Consider the following 20,922-nt stretch of genomic DNA (forward strand, 5'->3'; position numbering starts at 1 on the left):
TGGCAATTCTACCAAGGGCAATTTATAGATTCAATGCAATCCCCATTAAAATCCCATCGAAATTCTTCACAAATCTTGAGAGGACATTAATCAACTTTATATGGAAAAACAAAAACCCAGGATAGCCAAAACAATCTTATACAATAAAGGAACTTCTGGAGGCATTATCATTCTTGACTTCAAACTCTACTACAGAGCTTCAGTATTGAAAACAGCTTGGTATTGGCATAAAAACAGAGAAGACGATCAATGGAATAGAGTAGAAGACCCAGATTTTATCCCACAAACCTATGAACACCTGATTTTTGATAAAGGAGCTAAAAGTATTCAATGGAAGAAAGATAGCATCTTCAACAAATGGTGCTGGCAGAACTGGTTGTCAACCTGTAGAAGAATGAAAATAGATCCATATCTATCGCCATGCACAAAAATCAAGTCCAAATGGATTAAAGACCTCAATATCAGGCTGAACACAGTGAACATGATAGAAGAGAAAGTGGGAAGTACTCTACAACTTATGGGCACAGGAGACCACTTCCTACGCATATCCCTAGCAGCACAGACATTAAGGACAACATTGAATAAATGGGACCTCCTGAAACTGAGAAGCTTCTGTAAAGCAAAGGAGACTGTCACCAAGACAAAAAGGCAACCCACTGACTGGGAGAAGATCTTCACCAACCCTGCAACAGACAAAGGTCTGATCTCCAAAATATATAAAGAACTCAAGAAACTAGACTTTAAAATGCTAATTAATCCAATTAAAAAATGGGGCACTGAACTGAACAGAGAATTCTCAACAGAAGAACTTCAAATGGCCAAAAGACACTTAAGGTCATGCTCATCCTCCTTGGTGATCAGGGAAATGCAAATTAAAACAACTTTTAGACACCATCTTACACCTGTCAGAATGGCTAAAATCAAATACACCAATGATAGCCTCTGCTGTAGAGTAAGGGGCACACTCATCCATTGCTGGTGGGAATGCAAACTTGTGCAACCACTTTGGAAATCAGTGTGGTGGTTTCTAAGGAAATTCGGGATCAATCTACCCCAAGATCCAGTAATACCACTCTTGGGAATATACCCAAGAGATGCCCTATCATATGACAAAAGCATTTGTTCAGCTATGTTCATAGCAGCATTATTTGTAATAGCCAGAACCTGGAAACAACCTAGATGCCCTTCAATGGAAGAATGGATGAAGAAAGTGTGGAATATATACACATTAGAGTACTACTCAGCAGTAAAAAACAATGACATCTCGAATTTTGCATGCAAATGGATGGAAATAGAAAACACTATCCTGAGTGAGGTATCCCAGACCCAAAAAGATGAACATGGGATGTACTCACTCATAATTGGTTTCTAGCCATAAATAAAGGACATTGAGCCTATAATTTGTGATTTTAGAGAAGCTAATTAAGAAAGTGAACCCAAAGAAAATCATATAGTCATCCGCCTGGATATGGGAAGTAGACAAGATTACAGGGCAAAACCTGGGAACTTGGGGGTGAGGTGGCATGGGCCTAAGGGGAAATGGTGTGAGAAACGTGAAAAGGGGAGAATGGGGGGAGCTTGAGGGAATTGGATGGTTGGGATAAAGGAAGAGTGGACACGGGAGCAGAGAAATAATGCCTAATTAAGGGAGCCTTCTTAGGGTTGGCAAGAGACTGGACTCTAGAGGAGCTCTCAGGTATCCAGGGAGATGTTCCCAGCTAGTACCTTGAGCAACTGAGGAGAGGGAACCTGAAATGACTCTATCCTATAGCCATACTGATGAGTATCTTGCATATCACCTTAGAACCTTCATCTGGTGATGGATCGAGATAGAGACAGAGATCCAAATTGGAGCACCGGACTGAGCTGTTAAGATCCAAATGAGGAGCAGAAGGAGGGAAAACATGAGCAAGGAAGTCGGGATCATGAGGGGTGCCCCCACCGACTGTGACAGTGAAACTGATCTATTGGGAGCTCACCAAGGCCAGGGGGACTAGGACTGAATAAGCATGGGATGAAACCGGATTTTCTGAACGTGGCGGACAATGAAGGCTGATGAGAAGCCAAGGACAATGGCACTAGGTTTTGATCTTAATACATGAACTGGCTTTGTGGGAGCCTAGCCTGTTTGGATGCTCACCTTCCTGGTCCTGGATAGAAGTGGGAGGACCTTGGACTTCCCGCAGGGCAGGGAATCTGGACTACTCTTCATTCTTGAGAGGGAGGGGGAATGGAGTAGGGGGAGGAGGAGAGGGGAGTGGAGTGGGGGGAGGGGCGATGTGTGCGAGGAGGGTGAGGGAAACGGGAAAATTTTTTTTTTGTAATAACTAAAAAAAAATAAAATAAACAAAAAAATAAAAAAAATTCCATCTACATTTGGACCCATCCCATGGTATATCCTGCTATGCTCAGATTTCAGAACTATGTGTCACGCATCTGTGCAAATTGGGGGCAACAGACATTCATGGTCACTGACTTTAAACAGCTTGTACATTTTCTCCAAAAATACTATTTTCCATCTTATTTTTTGTCCATTCGAGCTTAGTTTCCGCAGGACTTAGGTCAAATATTCTGCTTACATGAAGCCTTCTATTTCCCCATCTTATCATCTCCTTGATAGAAAAAAAAATAGAGGCAATCAGGAAAATTGCTTCAACTTCCTCCCATCAAAACCCAATAGGTTTGCTTCCTGCCCTGCTCTGTTTTAGCTGGGATCTGGTCAAGCCTAAAACATGAGGGCAATGCTCTGATACTTTAATAAGATGGAGGCAGAAGATGCGGACATTAGTGCCAGCAGAGAAACAGACACAGATTCTGCTAACATCACTCATCTGTCTATTGCTGCACAAGATACTGGTACAATCAGGCATTCACCCAACCAGGAGCTGGGATGAAAACCTTCACCAAATGCAGATGATCCTTAATTTACAATGACCACACTGAAGAATTTTCAACTATGCAATGGTGTGAAAGGCACACATAGTTCAAAGAACCTGTACTTCACGTGCCGCACCTTGAGGTGTTCTCTATAAACACACAGCATGGTGCTTTCATGATGCTGGGGATAAAGCAGAGACCCACAACTCCTTGCCAGCCATGAGCCAATATTGAACAAGGGCATTCTAATTTGCTTGGCTTGAAAGATTGATGAATTTAGGGTTTCTGATGTATTTTAACTTACAGTAGGCTTAAGGAAATATAATTCCATTGTAAGTTAAGGATCAGGTATATTCTAGGATATTCTGATAGGATGAATATCTATACAGTTCTCTCTTTTGTGGTATTTGGTACCTTTTATCTGTTTTATCATTATTATTTTCTTCTGTATATTCTCATCTATCATCTCCTTTTGGGAAACATTTGTACCTTTTGTGTGGCTGCTGAAAACTTTCTTGAGCTCATTGCTCCCCTTCCACTCGTTACAACCGTTCCTGCCTTGTGATATATTCAGATGGTATCTGTATCCCATGCCTCCAAGTTCAGCAATCTTCCCTTTTGCTGAGTCTAATCTGTAACTGCCTTCCCAAAGAATGTGTTTTTCATCCAGATGTTGAGTTTTTATTTCTAGAAGTTTGCTTTGAGTCTTTTCTGTTCTCTTGGACACAAGTGTTTGATTTTTTTTCCCCTCTAGATTCTTGAATATATAAAATAGTTTAATGATGGCTTTAAGGTCCTGTCCTGATCATTTTATCATTTTATTAATTTTTTGTGCATTTTAAATTTTTTTTTTTAAATTTCCACCTCCTCCCATCCTCCCATTTCTCTCCTCTCCCCCCGTTCTCCCTCCCCCTCCCTCTTCAGTCCTAAGAGAAGTCAGGTTGCCCTGCCCTGCTGGAAGTCCAAGGCCCTCCCACCTCCATCCAGGTCTAGGAATGTGTGTATCCAAACAGACTAGGCTCCCAAAAAGTCAGTATCTGAAGTAGAATCAAAACTCGGTGTCATCATCATTGGCTTTTTAGTCTGCCCTCATTGTCAGCCATATTCAGAGAGTCCGATTTGATCACATGCTCGTTCAGTCCCAGTCCAGCTGGCCTTGGTGAGCTCCCATTAGATCAGTCCCACTGTCTCCATGGGTGGACACACCCCTCGCGGTCCTGACTTCCTTGCTCATGATCTCCCTCCTTCTGCTCTTCATCTGGGCCTTGGGAGCTCAGTCCAGTGCTCCATGTGGGTCTCTGTTTCTATCTCATCCCTCGCCAGATGAAGGTTCTATATTCATCAGTGTGGCTAAGGGAGAAGGCCAGTTCAGGGACCATCTCCTCTGCTGCCCAAGGACCTAGCAGGGAAAATTCCCTTGGATACCTGGGAACCCCTCTAGAGCCAAGTCTTTTGTCAACCCTAAAATGGCTCCCTTAGTTAATATATCTTCTTCCCTGCTCTCATATCCACCCTTCCTCCATCTCAACCATCCCATTCCCCCAAGCTCTTGTGCAACCACTTTGGAAATCAGTGCGGCGGTTTCTCAGGAAACTGGGAGTCAATCTACCTCAGGATCCCACAGTTCCACTCTTGGGAATATACCCAAGAGATGCCCAATCATACTACAAAAGCATTTGTTCAACTATGTTCATAGCAGCATTATTTGTAATAGCAAGAACCTGGAAACAATCTAGGTGCCCCTCAATAGAAGAATGGATAGAGAAGGTGTGGCAATATACACTTTAGAGTTCTACTCAGTGGTAAAAAACAATGACATCTTGAATTTTGCATGCAAATGGATGGAAATAGCAAACACTTTACTGAGTGAGATAACCCAGACCGAAAAAGATGAATATGGTATGTACTCACTCATAAGTGGATTCTAGCCATAAACAAAGGGCATTGATCCTATAATTTGTGATCTAAGAGAAGCTAAATAAGAAGGTGAACCCAAAGAAAAACATATATTTATCCTCCTAGATATTGGAAGTAGAAAAGATCACCAGGCAAAAGTTGGGAGCATGGGGGTGGGTGTGGGTTGGGGAAAAGGGGAGATGGAGAGAGAGAAGGGAGAAGGGGAGGATCTGAGAGAGCTTGGGGGAATGGGATGGTTGACATTTTATTAATTTTTAAAATGAGCTTTGAGAGTTTTTCTCTCATGGTTTGCATTTTCTTGCTCTTATAAATTTGGTGATTTTTTGTCAGTGTCCATGGCCCCAACATAGAAACTATTTTCCCCTAACTGGACCGGTACAGAGGCACGAGAAATAATGAAACACAGTTCACATAGCAATCTCTGAAGGGCATCTTAGGTTTCATCCATTTCTGAAGATCTACCCGTGTTTATTATTCAAAACACCTTTTATCCCCCAGGTAAACCAAGGTGGATACTCATTAATATTCTCTTTCTGGGGGACACCTGCACCTTAAGTCACCAGCTTTGGTGATTCTCTCCAGGTGATCTACATAATAACAAAAGAGAAGGAGCCATACATCCTGAGTCTTTGTTAGGTGGCTAGCTTGTTTGGCAGGATTGCAGCTGCCTTGGAAATTAAGCATGGCCAGAGAGACTGGCTGTAAATGTTTTGTGTGAAATATGGGCCCACAATTTTTAGTTTTTCTTTTTTTTATTTCTTTTTTTTTTCACAAAATTTTTTTATTGAGAAAAGGAGAAAAAAAAACAAAAACAAAAAACAAGTTTCCTCCTCCTCCCAGCCTCCCATTTCCCTCCCCCTCCTCCCACCCTTCTCCCCCTCCTCCCACCCTTCTCCCCCTCCCCCCACTCCTCTCCCCCTCCCTCTCCAGTCCAAAGAGCAGTCCCGGTTCCCTGCCCTGTGGTAAGTCCTAGGTCCTCCCCCCTCCGTCCATATCTAGGAAGGTGAACATCCAAACTGGCTAGGCTCCCACAAAGCCAGCACATTGCGTAGGATCAAAACCCCGTACCATTGTCCTTGGCTTCTCATCAGCCCTCATTGTTCGCCATGTTCAGAGAGTCCGGTTTTATCCCATGCTTTTTCGGTCACATGCAAGATATTTATCAGTATTGCTCTAGGATAGGGTCATTTCAGGTTCCCTATCCTCAGCTGCCCAAGGAACTAACTGGGAACCTCAGCTTGGGCACCTGGGAGCCCCTCTAGGGTCAAGTCTCTTGCCCACCCTAAAGTGGCTCCCTTAACTAAGAATTGTGGTTCCGTGCTCCCCTGTCCAACCTTCCTTTATCCCAATTCTCCTGTTTCCCCAAGGCCCCCCCTCCTTCCCTTCTAACTTTTCTCTCCCCATCTCCCCTTACCCACATCCCACCCCACCCCCAAGATCCCAATTTTCTCCCCGGCAATTTTGTCTACTTCCCTTAGCCAAGAGGATAACTATATGTTTTTCCTTGGGTTCACCTTCTTACTTAGCTTCTTTAGATTCACCTATTATAGACTCCGTGACCCTTATTTATGGCTAGAAACCAATTATGAGTGAGTACATCCCATGTTCATCTTTTTGGGTCTGGGATACCTCACTCAGGATAGTGTTTTCTATTTCAATCCATTTGCATGCAAAATTCGAGAAGTCATTGTTTTTTACCGCGGCGTAGTACTCTAATGTGTATATATTCCATACTTTCTTCATCCATTCTTCCATTGAAGGGCATCTAGGTTGTTTCCAGGTTCTGGTTATTACAAATAATACTGCTATGAACATAGTTGAACAAATGCTTTTGTCATATGATAGGGCATCTCTTGGGTATATTCCCAAGAGTGGTATTGCTGGGTCCAGGGGTAGGTTGATCCCAAATTTCCTGAGAAATCGAAACACTGACTTCCACAGTGGTTGCACAAGATTGCATTCCCACCAGCAATGGATGAGGGTACCCCTTCCTCCACAGCCTCTCCAGCAGAGGCTATCCTTGGTGTTTTTGACTTTAGCCATTCTGACAGGTGTAAGATGATATCTCAAAGTTGTTTTGATTTGCATTTCCCTGATTGCTAAGGAAGTTGAGCACGACCTTAAGTGTCTTTTGGCCATTTGAAATTCTTCTGTTGAGAATTCTCTGTTCAGTTCAGTGCCCCATTTTTTAATTGGATTAATTAGCATTTTAAAGTCTAGTTTCTTGAGTTCTCTATATATTTTGGAGATCAGACCTTGTTCTGTTGCGGGGTTGGTGAAGATCTTCTCCCAGTCAGTAGGTTGCCTTTGTGTCTTAGTGACAGTGTCCTTTGCTTTACAGAAGCTTCTCAGTTTTAGTAGGTCCCATTTATTCAATGTTGCCCTTAATGTCTGTGCTTCTGGGGTTATACATAGGAAGCGATCTCCTGTGCCCATCTGTTGTAGGGTATTTCCCACTTTCTCTTCTATCATTTTCAGTGTGTTCGGGCTGATATTGAAGTCTTTAATCCATTTGGACTTGAGTTTTGTGCACCGTGATAGATATGGGTCTATTTTCATTCTTCTACAGGTTGACATCCAGTTGTGCCAGCACCATTTGTTGAAGATGCTTTCTTTCTTCCATTGTATACTTTTAGCTCCTTTATCAAAAATGAGGTGTTCATAGGTTTGTGGGTTAAAATCCGGGTCTTCTATATGATTCCATTGGTCGACTTCTCTGTTTTTATGCCAGTACCACACTGTTTTCATTACTGTAGCTCTGTAGTCAGGGATGGTAATGCCTCTGTAGTCAGGGATGGTAATGCCTCCAGAAGTTCCTTTATTGTATAGGATTGTTTTGGCTATCCTGGGTTTTTTGTTTTTCCATATAAAGTTGATTTTTGTCCTCTCCATATCTGTGAAGAATTTTGATGGGATCTTGATGGGGATTGCATTGAATCTATATATTGCCTTTGGTAGAATTGCCATTTTTACTATGTTGATCCTCCCAATCCAAGAGCAAGGGAGGTCCATCCATTTTTTGGTATCCTCTTCAATTTCTTTCTTCAATGCCTTAAAGTTCTTGTCAAAAAGATCTTTCACTTCCTTGGTTAGATTTACCCCAAGATATTTTATGCTGTTTGTGGCTATCGTGAATGGTGAAGCTTCTCTGATTTCCCTCTCTGCTTCCATATCCTTTGTGTATAAGAGGGCGACTGATTTTTTTGGAGTTGATCTTATATCCTGCCACATTACCAAAGCTGTTTATCAGCTGTAAAAGTTCTTTGGTGGAGTTTTGGGGGTCGCTTAAGTACACTATTATATCATCTGCGAATAACGAAAGTTTAACTTCTTCCTTTCCAATTCGAATCCCCTTGATCCTCTTATGTTGTCTTATTGCTATTGCTAGAACTTCAAGCACTATATTGAAGAGGTATGGCGAGGGTGGACAGCCTTGTCGTGTTCCTGAGTTTAGTGGGATGGCTTTGAGTTTCTCTCCATTTAATTTGATGTTAGCTGTCGGTGTTGTATATAGCTTTTATTATATTTAGGTATGAACCTTGTATCACTAATCTCTCCAAGACTTTTAACATAAATGGATGTTGAATTTATCGAATGCTTTTTAGCATCTAATGAAATGATCATATGGTTTTTTTCTTTCAGTTTATTTATATGCTGGATTACATTGATAGATTTTCATATATTGAACCAGCCCTGCATCTCAGGAATGAAGTCTACTTGGTCATAATGGATAATTTTTCGGATGTGTTCTTGGAATCGGTTTCCCAGTATTTTGTTGATGATTTTTGCGTCGATGTTCATGAGTGAGATTGGCCTGTAATTCTCATTCCTGGTTGAGTCTTTGTGTGGTTTTGGTATCAGAGTAACTGTAGCTTCATAAAAGCAATTAGGTAATGACCCTTCTGTTTCTATATTGTGAAATACATTAAGGAGTATAGGTATTAGGTCTCCTCGGAAGTTCTGGTAGAATTCCGCATTGAAACCATCTGCTCTTGGGCTTTTTTTCGTAGGGAGGTTTTTGATAACAGCTTCTAATTCTTCACGACCAACAGGTCTGTTTAGATTGTTCACCTGGTCCTGGTGTAACTTTGGTATATGGTATTTATCTAAAAGAATGTCCATTTCTATTACATTTTCCAGTTTTGTGTTATACAGGCTTTTGTAATAAGATCTAATGATTCTCTGAATTTCCTCTGTGTCTGTGGTTATGTCCCGCTTTTCATTTCTGATCTTGTTAATTTGTGTATTCTCTCTCTGCCGTTTGATTAGTTGGGATAGGGGTTTATCAATCTTGTTGATTTTCTTCAGGAACCAGCTTTTTGTTTCGTTGATTCTTTGGATTGTTTTCTGTGTTTCTATTTTGTTGATTTCCGCCCTCAGCTTGATTATTTCCAGTCTTCTACTCCTCCTAGGTGAGTCTGCTTCTTTTTTTTCTAGAGCTTTCAGGTGGGAAGTTAAGTCTCCAATGTGTGCTTTCTCTGTTTTCTTTAAGTGGGCACTTAGTGCGATGAACTTTCCTCTTAGCACTGCTTTCATAGTGTCCCATAGGTTTGAGTATGTTGTTTCTTTATTTTCATTGAATTCAAGGAAGACTTTAATTTCTTTCTTTATTTCTTCCTTAATCCAGGTATGGTTCAGTAGTTGACTGTTCAATTTCCATGAGTTTGTAGGCTTTCTGGGGGTAGCATTGTTGTTGAATTCTAACTTTAATCCATGGTGATCTGATAAGACACAGGTGGTTACTAATATTTTTTTGTAACTGTGTAAGTTAGCTTTGCTACCGAGTATGTGGTCAATTTTCGAGAATTGAGAGTTCCATGAGCTGCAGAGAAGAAGGTATATTCTCTCCTATTTGGGTGGAATAATCTATAGATGTCTGTTAAGTCCATTTGCTTCATTACCTCCATTAATTCTCTAATTTCTCTGTTAGGTTTCTGTCTGATTGATCTGTCCATTGGTGAGAGAGGAGTGTTGAAGTCTCCTACTATTAGTGCATGTGGTTTGATGGCTGCCTTGAGTTTTAGTAATGTTTCTTTTACGTACGTGGGCGCTTTTATATTAGGGGCGTAGATATTCAGGATTGAGACTTCATCCTGATGAATTGTTCCTGTTATGAGTATAAAATGTCCCTATCCATCTCTTCTGATTGATTTAAGTTTGAAGTCAACTTTGTTAGAAATTAGTATGGCCACACCTGCTTGTTTCTTAGGTCCATTTGCTTGATAAGCCTTTTCCCAGCCCTTTACTCTGAGTAGGTGCCTGTCTTTGTGGTTGAGGTGTGTTTCTTGTAAACAGCAGAATGTTGGATCCTGTTTTCGTATCCAATCTCTTAGCCTGTGCCTTTTTATAGGTGAGTTGAGCCCATTAACAATAAGTGATATTAATGACCAGTGGTTGTTAACTCCAGTCACTTTTTTAGTAGTAGGGTTTGTGTGTTTCCCTTCTTTGAATTGCACTTGTGAAGGGTCTCTAGATGACTGAGTTATTGTGGGCATTGTTGGACTCCTTGGTTAGTGATTTTCCTTCTATTATTTTCTGTAAGGCTGGATTTGTGGCTACGTATTGTTTAAATTTGTTTTTATCCTGGAAAATTTGTCTTCTCCATTTATAGTGAACGAAAGCTTGGCTGGATATTGTAGTCTGGGCTTGCATCCGTGGTCTCTTAGTTTTTGGAGAACATCTATCCAGGACCTTCTGGCTTTCATGGTTTCCATAGAGAAGTCAGGTGTAAGTCTGATAGGTTTACCTTTTTAAGTAACTTGGCCTTTTTCCTTTGCGTCTCTTAATATTCTTTCTTTATTCTGTATATTTTGTGTTTTCATTATTATATGGCGAGGGGATGTTTTTTTTTTGATCCAGCCTATTCGGTGTTCTGTATGCTTCTTGAACCTTCATAGGTATATCTTTCTTCAGGTTGGGAAAGTTTTCTTCTATAATTTTATTAAGTATATTTTCTGGACCGTTGAGCTGCCCTTCTTCTCCTTCTTCTACTCCAATTATTCTTAGGTTTGGTCTTTTTATTGTGTCCCAGATTTCCTGAATGTTTTGTGATGAGAATTTGTTGGTTTTGCTGTTTTCTTTGATCAGTGTGTTTATTTTCTCTATGGTATCTTCAGTGTCTGACATTCTTTCTTCTATCTCTTGTAATCCGTTGTTAGTACTTGTCTCTGTAGTTCCTGTTCGTTTACCCAGATTTTCCATCTCCATCCTTCCCTCGGTTTGTGCTTTCTTCATTGCTTCCATTTTATTCTTCAAGTCTTGAACCGCTTCCCTAACCTGTTTGATTGCTTTTTCTTGTTTCTCTTGGTTTTCTTGCGTGTCTTTGAGTGATTTATTCATTTCCTCTACCTTTTTGTTTGTAATCTCTAATTGTTTATGTTTTTCACCTCCTGTTTAAGGTCCTTTATTATTTTCATATAGTTCACTTTTGAGTCGATATCTTCTATTTCTTCTGGAGTAGGGTGTACAATTCTTCTTATTTTGGGATCCCTGGATTCTGGTGGTGTTATGTTGCCTTTCAGGTTGTTGGAGGAATTCTTTCATTGGCCCCTTCCCACCTCTTCCTTCAAATGGAGCCAAGAGAATCCTGGTGTCTTGGTACAGTCTTTGCTGTGATTGACTCTCTGGGTATATCTCTTCAGTGTAGAAGCATGAACCATTCCCGTCCAGATGGGATTCCTCAGCAACTAAACAGGGCTGCCAGTAGCCCAATGCTCCAGTGCCAAAAGGATGAATGGAGCAGGGGGGGGGGGTATCCAGAAGAGCACAGGAAGCCTGGCGCAGGAGCTGAAGGTGCCCAGGCTCCCTAACAGGGGACTCTGAGGCCTGCCCGGTAGGCAGGCACTCACCACTCTGGGTGGGTAGCCTTAGTGTAGGAACTTAAAACTGTTCTTGAGCACTGGTCCTAGCATACAGCAGGGCAGGGTTGGGGAGGGGTGCTGGGGGGCTGGGTCGTGCGAAAGAAAGACAGCCCTGCAGAAGGAGCTGGGGGAGGGGGGTTTGTGCTCTCTTCCGGGACAGTCCGCCCCTGGACAGCACACACTCATCCGTCCAGATGGGATACCTCAGCAACTAAACAGGCCCCCCCCCCTTTTTTTATTTCTTTGATTGAACATTAGCCAAGACTGAGTGTTTTATTTTAAAATTATTCCCCAGATTTATGTTTTTTCAGGTCTTACTTCAAGAGGCTCAGGGACCTCAGTCTTTGAACTTAGGTAACTTATCCTACTGTGAGGAATTCCTACTGCTCTTGCACACTCCCACAACAGTTGTTGGGACTGGGTTAAGTGTCTTTATCCAGGTCACTGAGACCACTCCAGGAGAAATCATAAGATGGAGCCCATGTGTCCACAATGAAGGCTTAGTATAATACTGTCGTGTAAGTGTGCAAATCAAGACTGTAGTGTGAGTATGGAGATCAAAGGACAGCTTGCAGGAGTTGACTCTCTCTTTATACTTGATGGGCCCTGATTATAGAACTCGGGTCCTGAGGTTTAATTGTGGACACATTTCATAATAAATTATCTCATTAGCCCTGATATTGTGTCTTCTGTGTCTAGCACAAAGGTGGTCGTAAAGCAGATGCTCAATAAATACACACTAAACAAAGACTAAGGGTTAATATTGTGAGACTATAGAACTCTTAAAAATTACACAATAAAAGAGACAAATGATATAAAAAATGAATACTCATAGTATTTCTAGATTTAAAATAGACATTCTTCATGCATCACATCAATAATGTTAAGTATTAATATAATAAGTTAAAAATACAGTTAAAGTCAATGTGCTGGCACATGCCTTTAATCTCAGCACTCAGAAAGTAGAGGCAGAGGCAGATATGAAGATTAGTCTACACAGTGAGTTCCACAACAACAAAGGTTGCATAGAGAGAAGCCTGTCTAAAATGCAATTAAGTAGTAACTTATAAAAATATGTAATCCATATATACATATGCAATGTACATATAGAAGGGTATAATGTCATCCAGGCTGGCAGGAAACTTGCTGTGTAATGAAGGATAGTATTGAACTTCTCTCCCCTCCCCGCTTCCACCTCCTAAGTGTTAGGATCATAACCATGACCAGCTATTTATCTAAGTGAACAATTAGCAAAGAGTGTCAAGACTTTTAAAATGTTTGCAACAGTGTTTCAGAGGACTCCACTTACCATAATTCATCACAAGAAGCTAATTGAGAGATAAAAATATTCGTGATAGCATTATTTACAATGACAGATATTTATAGTATAAAAAGTTGTATCTACAAGGACCATACCTAAACATGATAAAGGCAATATTCAGCAAGCCAACAGCCTACATCAAACCAAATGGAGAGAAACTCCCAGCGATTCCACTGAGATCAGGAAAAAGACAAGGTTGTCCACTTTCTCCATATCTATTCAGTATAGTTCTTGAGGTCCTAGCTAGAGCAATAAGACACCAAAAGGAGATCAAGGGGATACAAATAGGAAAAGAGGAAGACAAACTCTCACTGTTTGCTGATAATATGATAGTTTACATAAGCTATCTCAAAAATTCTACCAAGGAACTTCTACAACTCACAAACACTTTCAGTAATGTAGCACGATACAAGATTAACTCAAAAAAAAAAAAAATCAGTAGCCCTCCTGTACACAGATGATAAAAGGGCTGAGAAAGAAATCAGAGAAACATCATCTTCACAATAGCCACAATTAGCATAAAATATCTCGGAGCAACTCTAACCAAACAAGTGGAAAACTTGTATAACAAGAACTTTAAATCTTTGAAGAAAGAACTTAAAGAAGACACCAGAAAGTGGGAAGATCTCCCATGCTCTTGGGTAGGCAGCATTAACATAATAAAAATGGCAATCTTACCAAAAGCAATCTGCAGATTCAATGCAATAACAAGCAAAATCCCAGCAAAATTCTTCAAAGACCTCAAAAGAATGGTACTCAACTTCATATGGAAAAGCAAAAAACCCAGGATATCTAAAACAATCCTGTACAATAAAAGAACTTCTGGAGGCATCATAATCCCTGACTTCAAACTCTACTACAGAGCTACAGTACTGAAAACAGCCTGGTATTGGTGTAAGAACAGACAGGAGGACAAATGGAACTGAATAGAAGACCGGATATCAATCCACACCTATTCAAACACCTAATTTTTGACAAAGAAGCAAAAAATATCAAATGTAAAAAAGAAAGTACATTTAAAAAGTGGTGCTGGCATAACTGGATATCAACATGTAGAAGGAAAATAGACCCATATCTATCACCATGCACAAAACTCAAGTCCAAATGGATCAAAGACCTCAACATAAAGCCAGCCACACTGAACCTTATAGAAGAGAAAGTGGGAAATACACTTGAAAGCACTGGCATTGGAGACCACTTCCTAAATATAACCCCAGCAGCACAGACACTGAGAGGAACAATAAATAAATGGGACCTCCTAAACTGAAAAGCTTCTGTAAAGCAAAGGGCATGGCCAACAAGACAAACCAACAGCCTACAGAATGGGAAAAGATCTTTACCAAACCCGCATCAGACAGAGGTCTGAGCTCCAAAATATACAAAAAACTCAAGAAATTGGTCACCCAAAGAACACAAAATCCAATAAAAAAAAAAATGGAGTACAGACCTAAACAGAGAACTCTCAGCAGAGGAATCTAAAATGGCTGAAAGACACTTAAGGAAATGTTCAACACCCTTAGTCATCAGAGAAATGCAAATCAAAACAACTGAGATTCCATCTAACACCTGTAAGAATGGCCAAGATCAAAAACACTGATGACAACTTATGCTGGAGAGGTTGTGAGGAAAAGGGAACAATTCTGCATTGCTGGTGGGAATGTAAGCTAACTCCTTTGGGTGTCAGTGTGGTGATTTCTCACCAAATTAGGAAACAACCTTCCTTAAGACCCAGTAATACCACTTTTGGGCATATATCCAAAGGATGTTAACTCGTGCCACAAAGACATATGCTCAACTATGTTCATAGCAGCCCTGTTTGTCATAGCCAGAACCTGTTTGTCATAAATGCTCCTTGACCAAAGAATGGATAAAGAAAATGTGGTACATTTACACAATGGAGTACTACACAGCAGAAAAAAAATAACATCATCTTGAATTTTGCAGGAAAATGGATGAAGCTCTAAAACATTATTTTGAGTGAGGTAACACAGAGACAGAAAGACAATTATCACATGTACTCACTCATAGGTGGTTTTTAAACTTAAAGCAAAGAAAACCAGCCTACAAACCACAATCCCAGGGAACTTAGACAACAATGAGGACACTAAGAGTAACTTACATAGATCTTATCTACATGGGAAGTAGAAAGTAGAAAAAGACAAGATCTCCTGAGTAAACTGGGAGCATGGGGACCTTGGGGGAGGGATAAAGGGGAGAGGGGAAAGGCAGGAAGGGGAGCAGAGAAAATGTAGAGCTCAATAAAACTCAACTAAAAAGGGAGAAAAATATAAATAAAAGAAACAGCAGAATTTGAAAAAAGTGTTATTTAATGATAGGGAAGTTACATAAATCATGGGATACAAATAAAATGAGATACTAAGAAATCCAATATAGGTTATTTTAACAAATAATTAATGACATGGAAAGAGACAGTAGAATAAGTGAATGGCCCAAGATATTAGTCAAAATATGTTGATCCAAATTCTGTGTGTATGTCTATTTGTACATGTACACTTAGTTTTAAATGTATATTTAAAAACAAACAATGAAATTAGGATATTTTTCCTAAAGTATTCATTGCCTTAAAGAATGTCACTATTCTTTATTTTCTTCCTTAAATGATTCTTATTATTTTTTAAATTTGTGTGTGTATGTATGCATCCGTGCTTGCTTGTATGTGTATCATGCATGCAGTACACTCAGAGCCCAAAAGAGGGTATATGTTCCTTTGGAAATGGCATTAAAGTTTGAATTGCCCCATGTGTTTTCTGGGAACAGAATCCTCCCTGGTCCTCTGAAAATTAGTAAGTGCTGTTAACGATTGATTCATCTCTCCATCCCCTCTTAAGTGGTTCTTTGTAAGATGGGTGTGTTCTGTAACTAGGACAGCTGGATAGACAAATAGACAGACATCCTCGGCACACACATTCACTCACACATGAAGAGGTATTTCCTAATTTGCTACTGTATTTTATTGTTGGATAGGAACAGCTGTTGTGAGCAGGACACAGAGACCATAATGAAGCACCTATGTGGAAATGAACTCTATTTATCATTTAAGGACACATGTGGGGAGCTCATTATATCTTACCTTGTACCTCTCCACTAAAGCTTACTTTTGCCATGGTGTTCCTTCCTGAACACATAATTGTTTTACTTCCTTCATTGCTTTCTCCACCTCTGCTGTCAACTTTCTTACGACTCTAAGATTGTTCCGGCTTGCTTCTGATACCCTGGGGTCTTTAGATTGCCTTTGAAATTTTTATTTCTACTATCTTTTATAGCTTAAGTTTCAAAGTATTTGTTTTTAAACTCTGAGTGAAATTTGCACTTATCAAAGGTTAATTAAACTTCCCCTATCTGGAATTATGAATATCCTGAATATTTACGTAGGATTAAAGGATTTGGACATGCACACAAAGGCACACTTGCAACACATCCTAGCTCTAAAATCCTAATAAGAAAGACTGTGTCATTTGATGACAAAAGGTTTATTAAAAAGAATCTTTCCTAATGAGCTGTATTTTCTTTGCCATCTGTCCATCTCCCATCTGACCACATGTGTTTCATTCAAGACACTTAGGTAGGGATGTTTCTACCCTTCACAGTAGAGGCTAAATCATTTCTAAACCTCTGACTTAGATTGGGTCCTCCTAAGGCCAGTCCACCTACAAGGATGTGGGTACAAGAGACCTTCTTATAAATTCAGAAAGGTGAAGGGATGGAGTGGGTGGGGATGAAACAAGCTCCAGCAGGTGCTGGCCACCGGGCTATTCCTGAGTACAACTGGAGGTTGTTTTGGTTGGAAGCCATCTGAGAGGCTCTGTGAAGCTGACCTCAGAAACATACTACTTCAGGATAAGGAAGCCCAGGTCCAAGTCCCATGTGCTCCCCCAGACCTCTCTGTCATTGTTTGGGTACCATTTCAAGGATGTTAACTTTCAAGCACATCCTGTCATCCCTATAAGAAAGTCTCCCATATCTACAAGCATGGGGAAGCCTTGCTTATGGGCTGTCTAGAATGGATGGCTGTGAGTCATAGCTGTCTGTAGGGGACTTCTGGATCTGTAGGAAGACAGGGTATGCTCTGGTGAAGAAGTGATGCTTTCTCAGGGGTAGGCTCTAGTTCTCACTCTTATGTCAGTACTGAGCAACCACATGACTCCTGGTTACTATAGATTGCAGATCAAAGTTCAATTTTGACATATGTTTTGGCTGTTGCTCACATATTCAGCCTCTTAGTAGAGGTTCAACTCTGTGGAGGTGTGGGTGGTCCTCCATTCAGGGGCTAAGCTAAAGTTTCATGCATTACTTATAAATACAACCTTAGCTTAACTACAGCAAAGAGCTAATATGGATAGGAAGCAAACCAAATACCAGAGGCCCAGACCTAAGACGGAAGAGTATCAGTAACCAGAAAATACAACAGAAAGAACTGGAGCTTGAACTATATATGAGAAGCTGCAGGGCCTCCCATAGGTCCGCTCAACCATCAGGAATGGTGAGGACTGAAGACAGAAGGATTGACTGATGCTGGGAAAAGGTGTAGGTGTTTATGTGATGTCTGAAACTTGGGTCTGTAAAACTCAAGAGAATGGAGATGTATTAATAAACTTTCCTTTACTGTAACAAACATACAAGGTTGTCATCTTACAGAGAGAAAGCTCACTGTGACCCGTGGATTTGGAAATTTAGGTATATGGTGGGGCAGAATCATTGCTGTTAGTCCTTGGGCCAGAGGGCAGTACATCCTGGTGAGAGTAGAGATGTTTTTTCAAGGGCGGTCCCTGAGTGATAGACCATCATTTACATGCCTCTTGTCTTAAGAGGTCCACCACCCTCCAACAGCACCAAACTAGGGACCAAGCCTTTAACACTTGGGCCTTAGGGGACATTCCAGATGAAGGCAGGAACAGACGGGGGCTTCTGCATTTGTACTTGGAGACTCTTTCACACCAAACTCTTTTCTCGGGAACCTGCAGGCAGTTCTGCAAATCAGGGCTTGGTTTTATCCCTTACCTATGAACGGCATGACAAGCAATTTAACATACATCTATAATTAATTCGTCACACTTTCGCAGCTGCTGGAAAACCAGTTGAAAGCTCATGGGATTGATGGCCCCGAAGAGAGAGGCGATGGAAGGCCTTCAGAAATAAATGGGTTTGTTTACTCCTAAACATGTAAGTTTTAACAGCCAATTTTGGCTATAGGTCAGGGTTAATTTAGTGTTTCAAATGTCTTCGAAAGCTTATAAAGGCAAAGATCTTCTTCATCCCAGATATCAAATCTATAGCACACAAACAAACAAACAAACAAAAAAACCCTCAACCTTCTCAAAAGGTTTCTGTGATCTGTCAAGGACAGCAGGTTTTATTTTCTACTATGAAGAAAGCATAAAGGTAAGAAATAAGATTACATTTAGTTACTCAGTTGAATGTTTTTGTTTGTTTCTTGAGATCAGGTCTCTGTCAGGAGCCGTTTTCCCCCCAAAAATTGTTACAGGAACCATCGCCCTGGGGAGTCTGCAGAGAACCCCACACCCCCAATTGTATTGAGAACTGTTCTATTGACAGAGCCTACCCCACACCCAATTATCTGTTAATAGAGAGCTATCTATTAGCAGAACCCACCCTGCATTCCAAACTATCTAGAGAACTAGGTGTGTCAACTCGTGACTTCCTGGCCTACGTGACCTGACCAAACGTAACCTCCTGGCCTACGTGACCAACATGAACCACGCGGCAAGAGTCCCGGCCCCTGTGCCCTCCCCCCCAAATTCATTATCCTATATAAGCTGTAACCCTGTCTCTAATAAACGGAGGCTCTGACAAACCTAGCATGGCCTTCTTTCTCTCTTTCCCCCCATATCTTCCAGATAGCACCTCTCCGGAACCCTGGAATTACTGAACTGCCAGGCGGGTTACAACCCCTAGACTGAGTAATCCGCCAAGATGGTTTACAGGTCTCACTCTGTAGTTCAGGCTGGTCTAGAAGACACTATATACCTCTTTCTGGCCTCAGACTTGTGACAATCTTCCTGCCTTGTTCTTATATGTGCTGGGATTACAGGCACCGGCCACCACACCCAGCTCCCTCCTAATTTTGAGAATAAAAAAACGTATATTACTGATGTGATGTAACTTTAAGTTGTTGTGGATGATAAAAAATAAATGCTTATGGGGCTTGGGAGATGACTCGGTCAGTAGAGTGCCTACCATGTAAGCACAAGGACCTGAATCAGAGCAGCAGCACCTATTCAAAAATTAGACATGGCCACATACATCTATAATCCCAGGATTTGGGAGGTAAAAAAAAGACAAGACCCAGGGTTTCGTCTAGCTGACTCAGTGAATTCTAGATCCAGCAAGAGACCTTGCCTCAGAACACAAAATAGAAAGTGACAGAAGAAGATACCTGATACCAACCTTTAGCTTCACACACACACACACACACACACACACACACACACACACACACACGTGCACACACATTCACACACATGTACACACATGCATGCACACACATACATGCACCCACATGCACCCTCACACAATCACACACGTGTACACACACACACACACAAACGCACACACATTCACACACATGTACACACGCATGCACACACACATGTACACACATGCATGCACACACACACATGCACACACAGGTGCACACACAGTCACACAAATGTACACACACATGCATGTACACACATACATGCACCCACATGCACACACACAAGTGCACACATTCACACACATGTACACACACATGCACACACATGCACTCTCACACAATCACACACGTGTAAACACACAGGCACACACACGTGTACACATGCATACTGTACATACTTAACCAAAAGGACATGCTTTTTAAGACTAGGAATGATCAACTGATGCGAGGCTTGCCTAGGATTTTCCTGTTTTAACACTGAAGAGCCCGTGTTCTGAGGCTCTCATAGTACTGGGTAACTTGGACCATATGAGATTTTTGAAAAGTTTAAATTTAAGTGGACTCAATTTTGAAAAATGATGACTAGAACTGAGTAAGGATGGCCTCTATGTTGTTTCCATATGGATGGAAAACTGATTTACAAAATGCGACATAAGGAAAAATTGACCGGAGGAATACAGCAACCAAAGAGGTCACAAAGCACACAACTTCTCCATACTGGTGGGTTGAAGAAGTCATGTAAGAGTTACTTTGAGAGTGGAGATGTAGTTCAGTTAGTAGCTTGTTTGCCTAGCATGGCGGGGGGAGTCCTGGGAATGATTTTCAGCAAGGCATAAACCAGGTATGGTGATGCATGCGTGCAATCCCAGTCTTTGGGAAGTAGAGGCAGGAGGAACAGGAGGTAAAGGCTATCCTTGGCTATTTAATAAGTTCAAGGACAGTCTGAGCTACAACAACAACAACAATAACAAATTTCCTCATTGGGTATCTAAATACAAAGACAAAATAAGATGGGATTGAGACACTTTGTCCTCCTATTTACCTATCTTCTCCCATTATGTTTGCCTGTTTCTAAAGCACCTTTAGCAATGCTCTCAGACTGTGTGGCCTGGACCACCAGCCAACAGCACCACTTGGATGCTTATAAGAAATGCAAATTCCCAGACACCAGAGTTTCAGCGTATGAAACCTTTGCATGGGAGAGGAAGAGCTCTGTTTTATCAAGCTTGCCAAGTCATTCTGATGCTTGAGAAACACGGAGAAAGAGCCCATCGAGATTCCTTCCTAATCCTTTTCACATCGGGAGACATAGCAAAACACAGTCTCAAAGACAGAACACTGGGGTAAATCCAGGGGGCTGTCTGGGGTGCAGCGAAGGGTAGAAGGAGTTTCTAAGCAAGTCTGCAGAACTGCCATGGCACATGCTTCTCCATGACAGATGGGAATGGAGCAGACAGCCATGTTGACTTTTCCACATGCCGGCCACAGTT

The sequence above is a fragment of the Microtus oregoni genome, unplaced genomic scaffold (genome assembly GCF_018167655.1).
Source record: "Microtus oregoni isolate MIOR12 unplaced genomic scaffold, Mior012 000002F_ref0000024, whole genome shotgun sequence".
Classification (NCBI taxonomy): Eukaryota; Metazoa; Chordata; class Mammalia; order Rodentia; family Cricetidae; genus Microtus; species Microtus oregoni.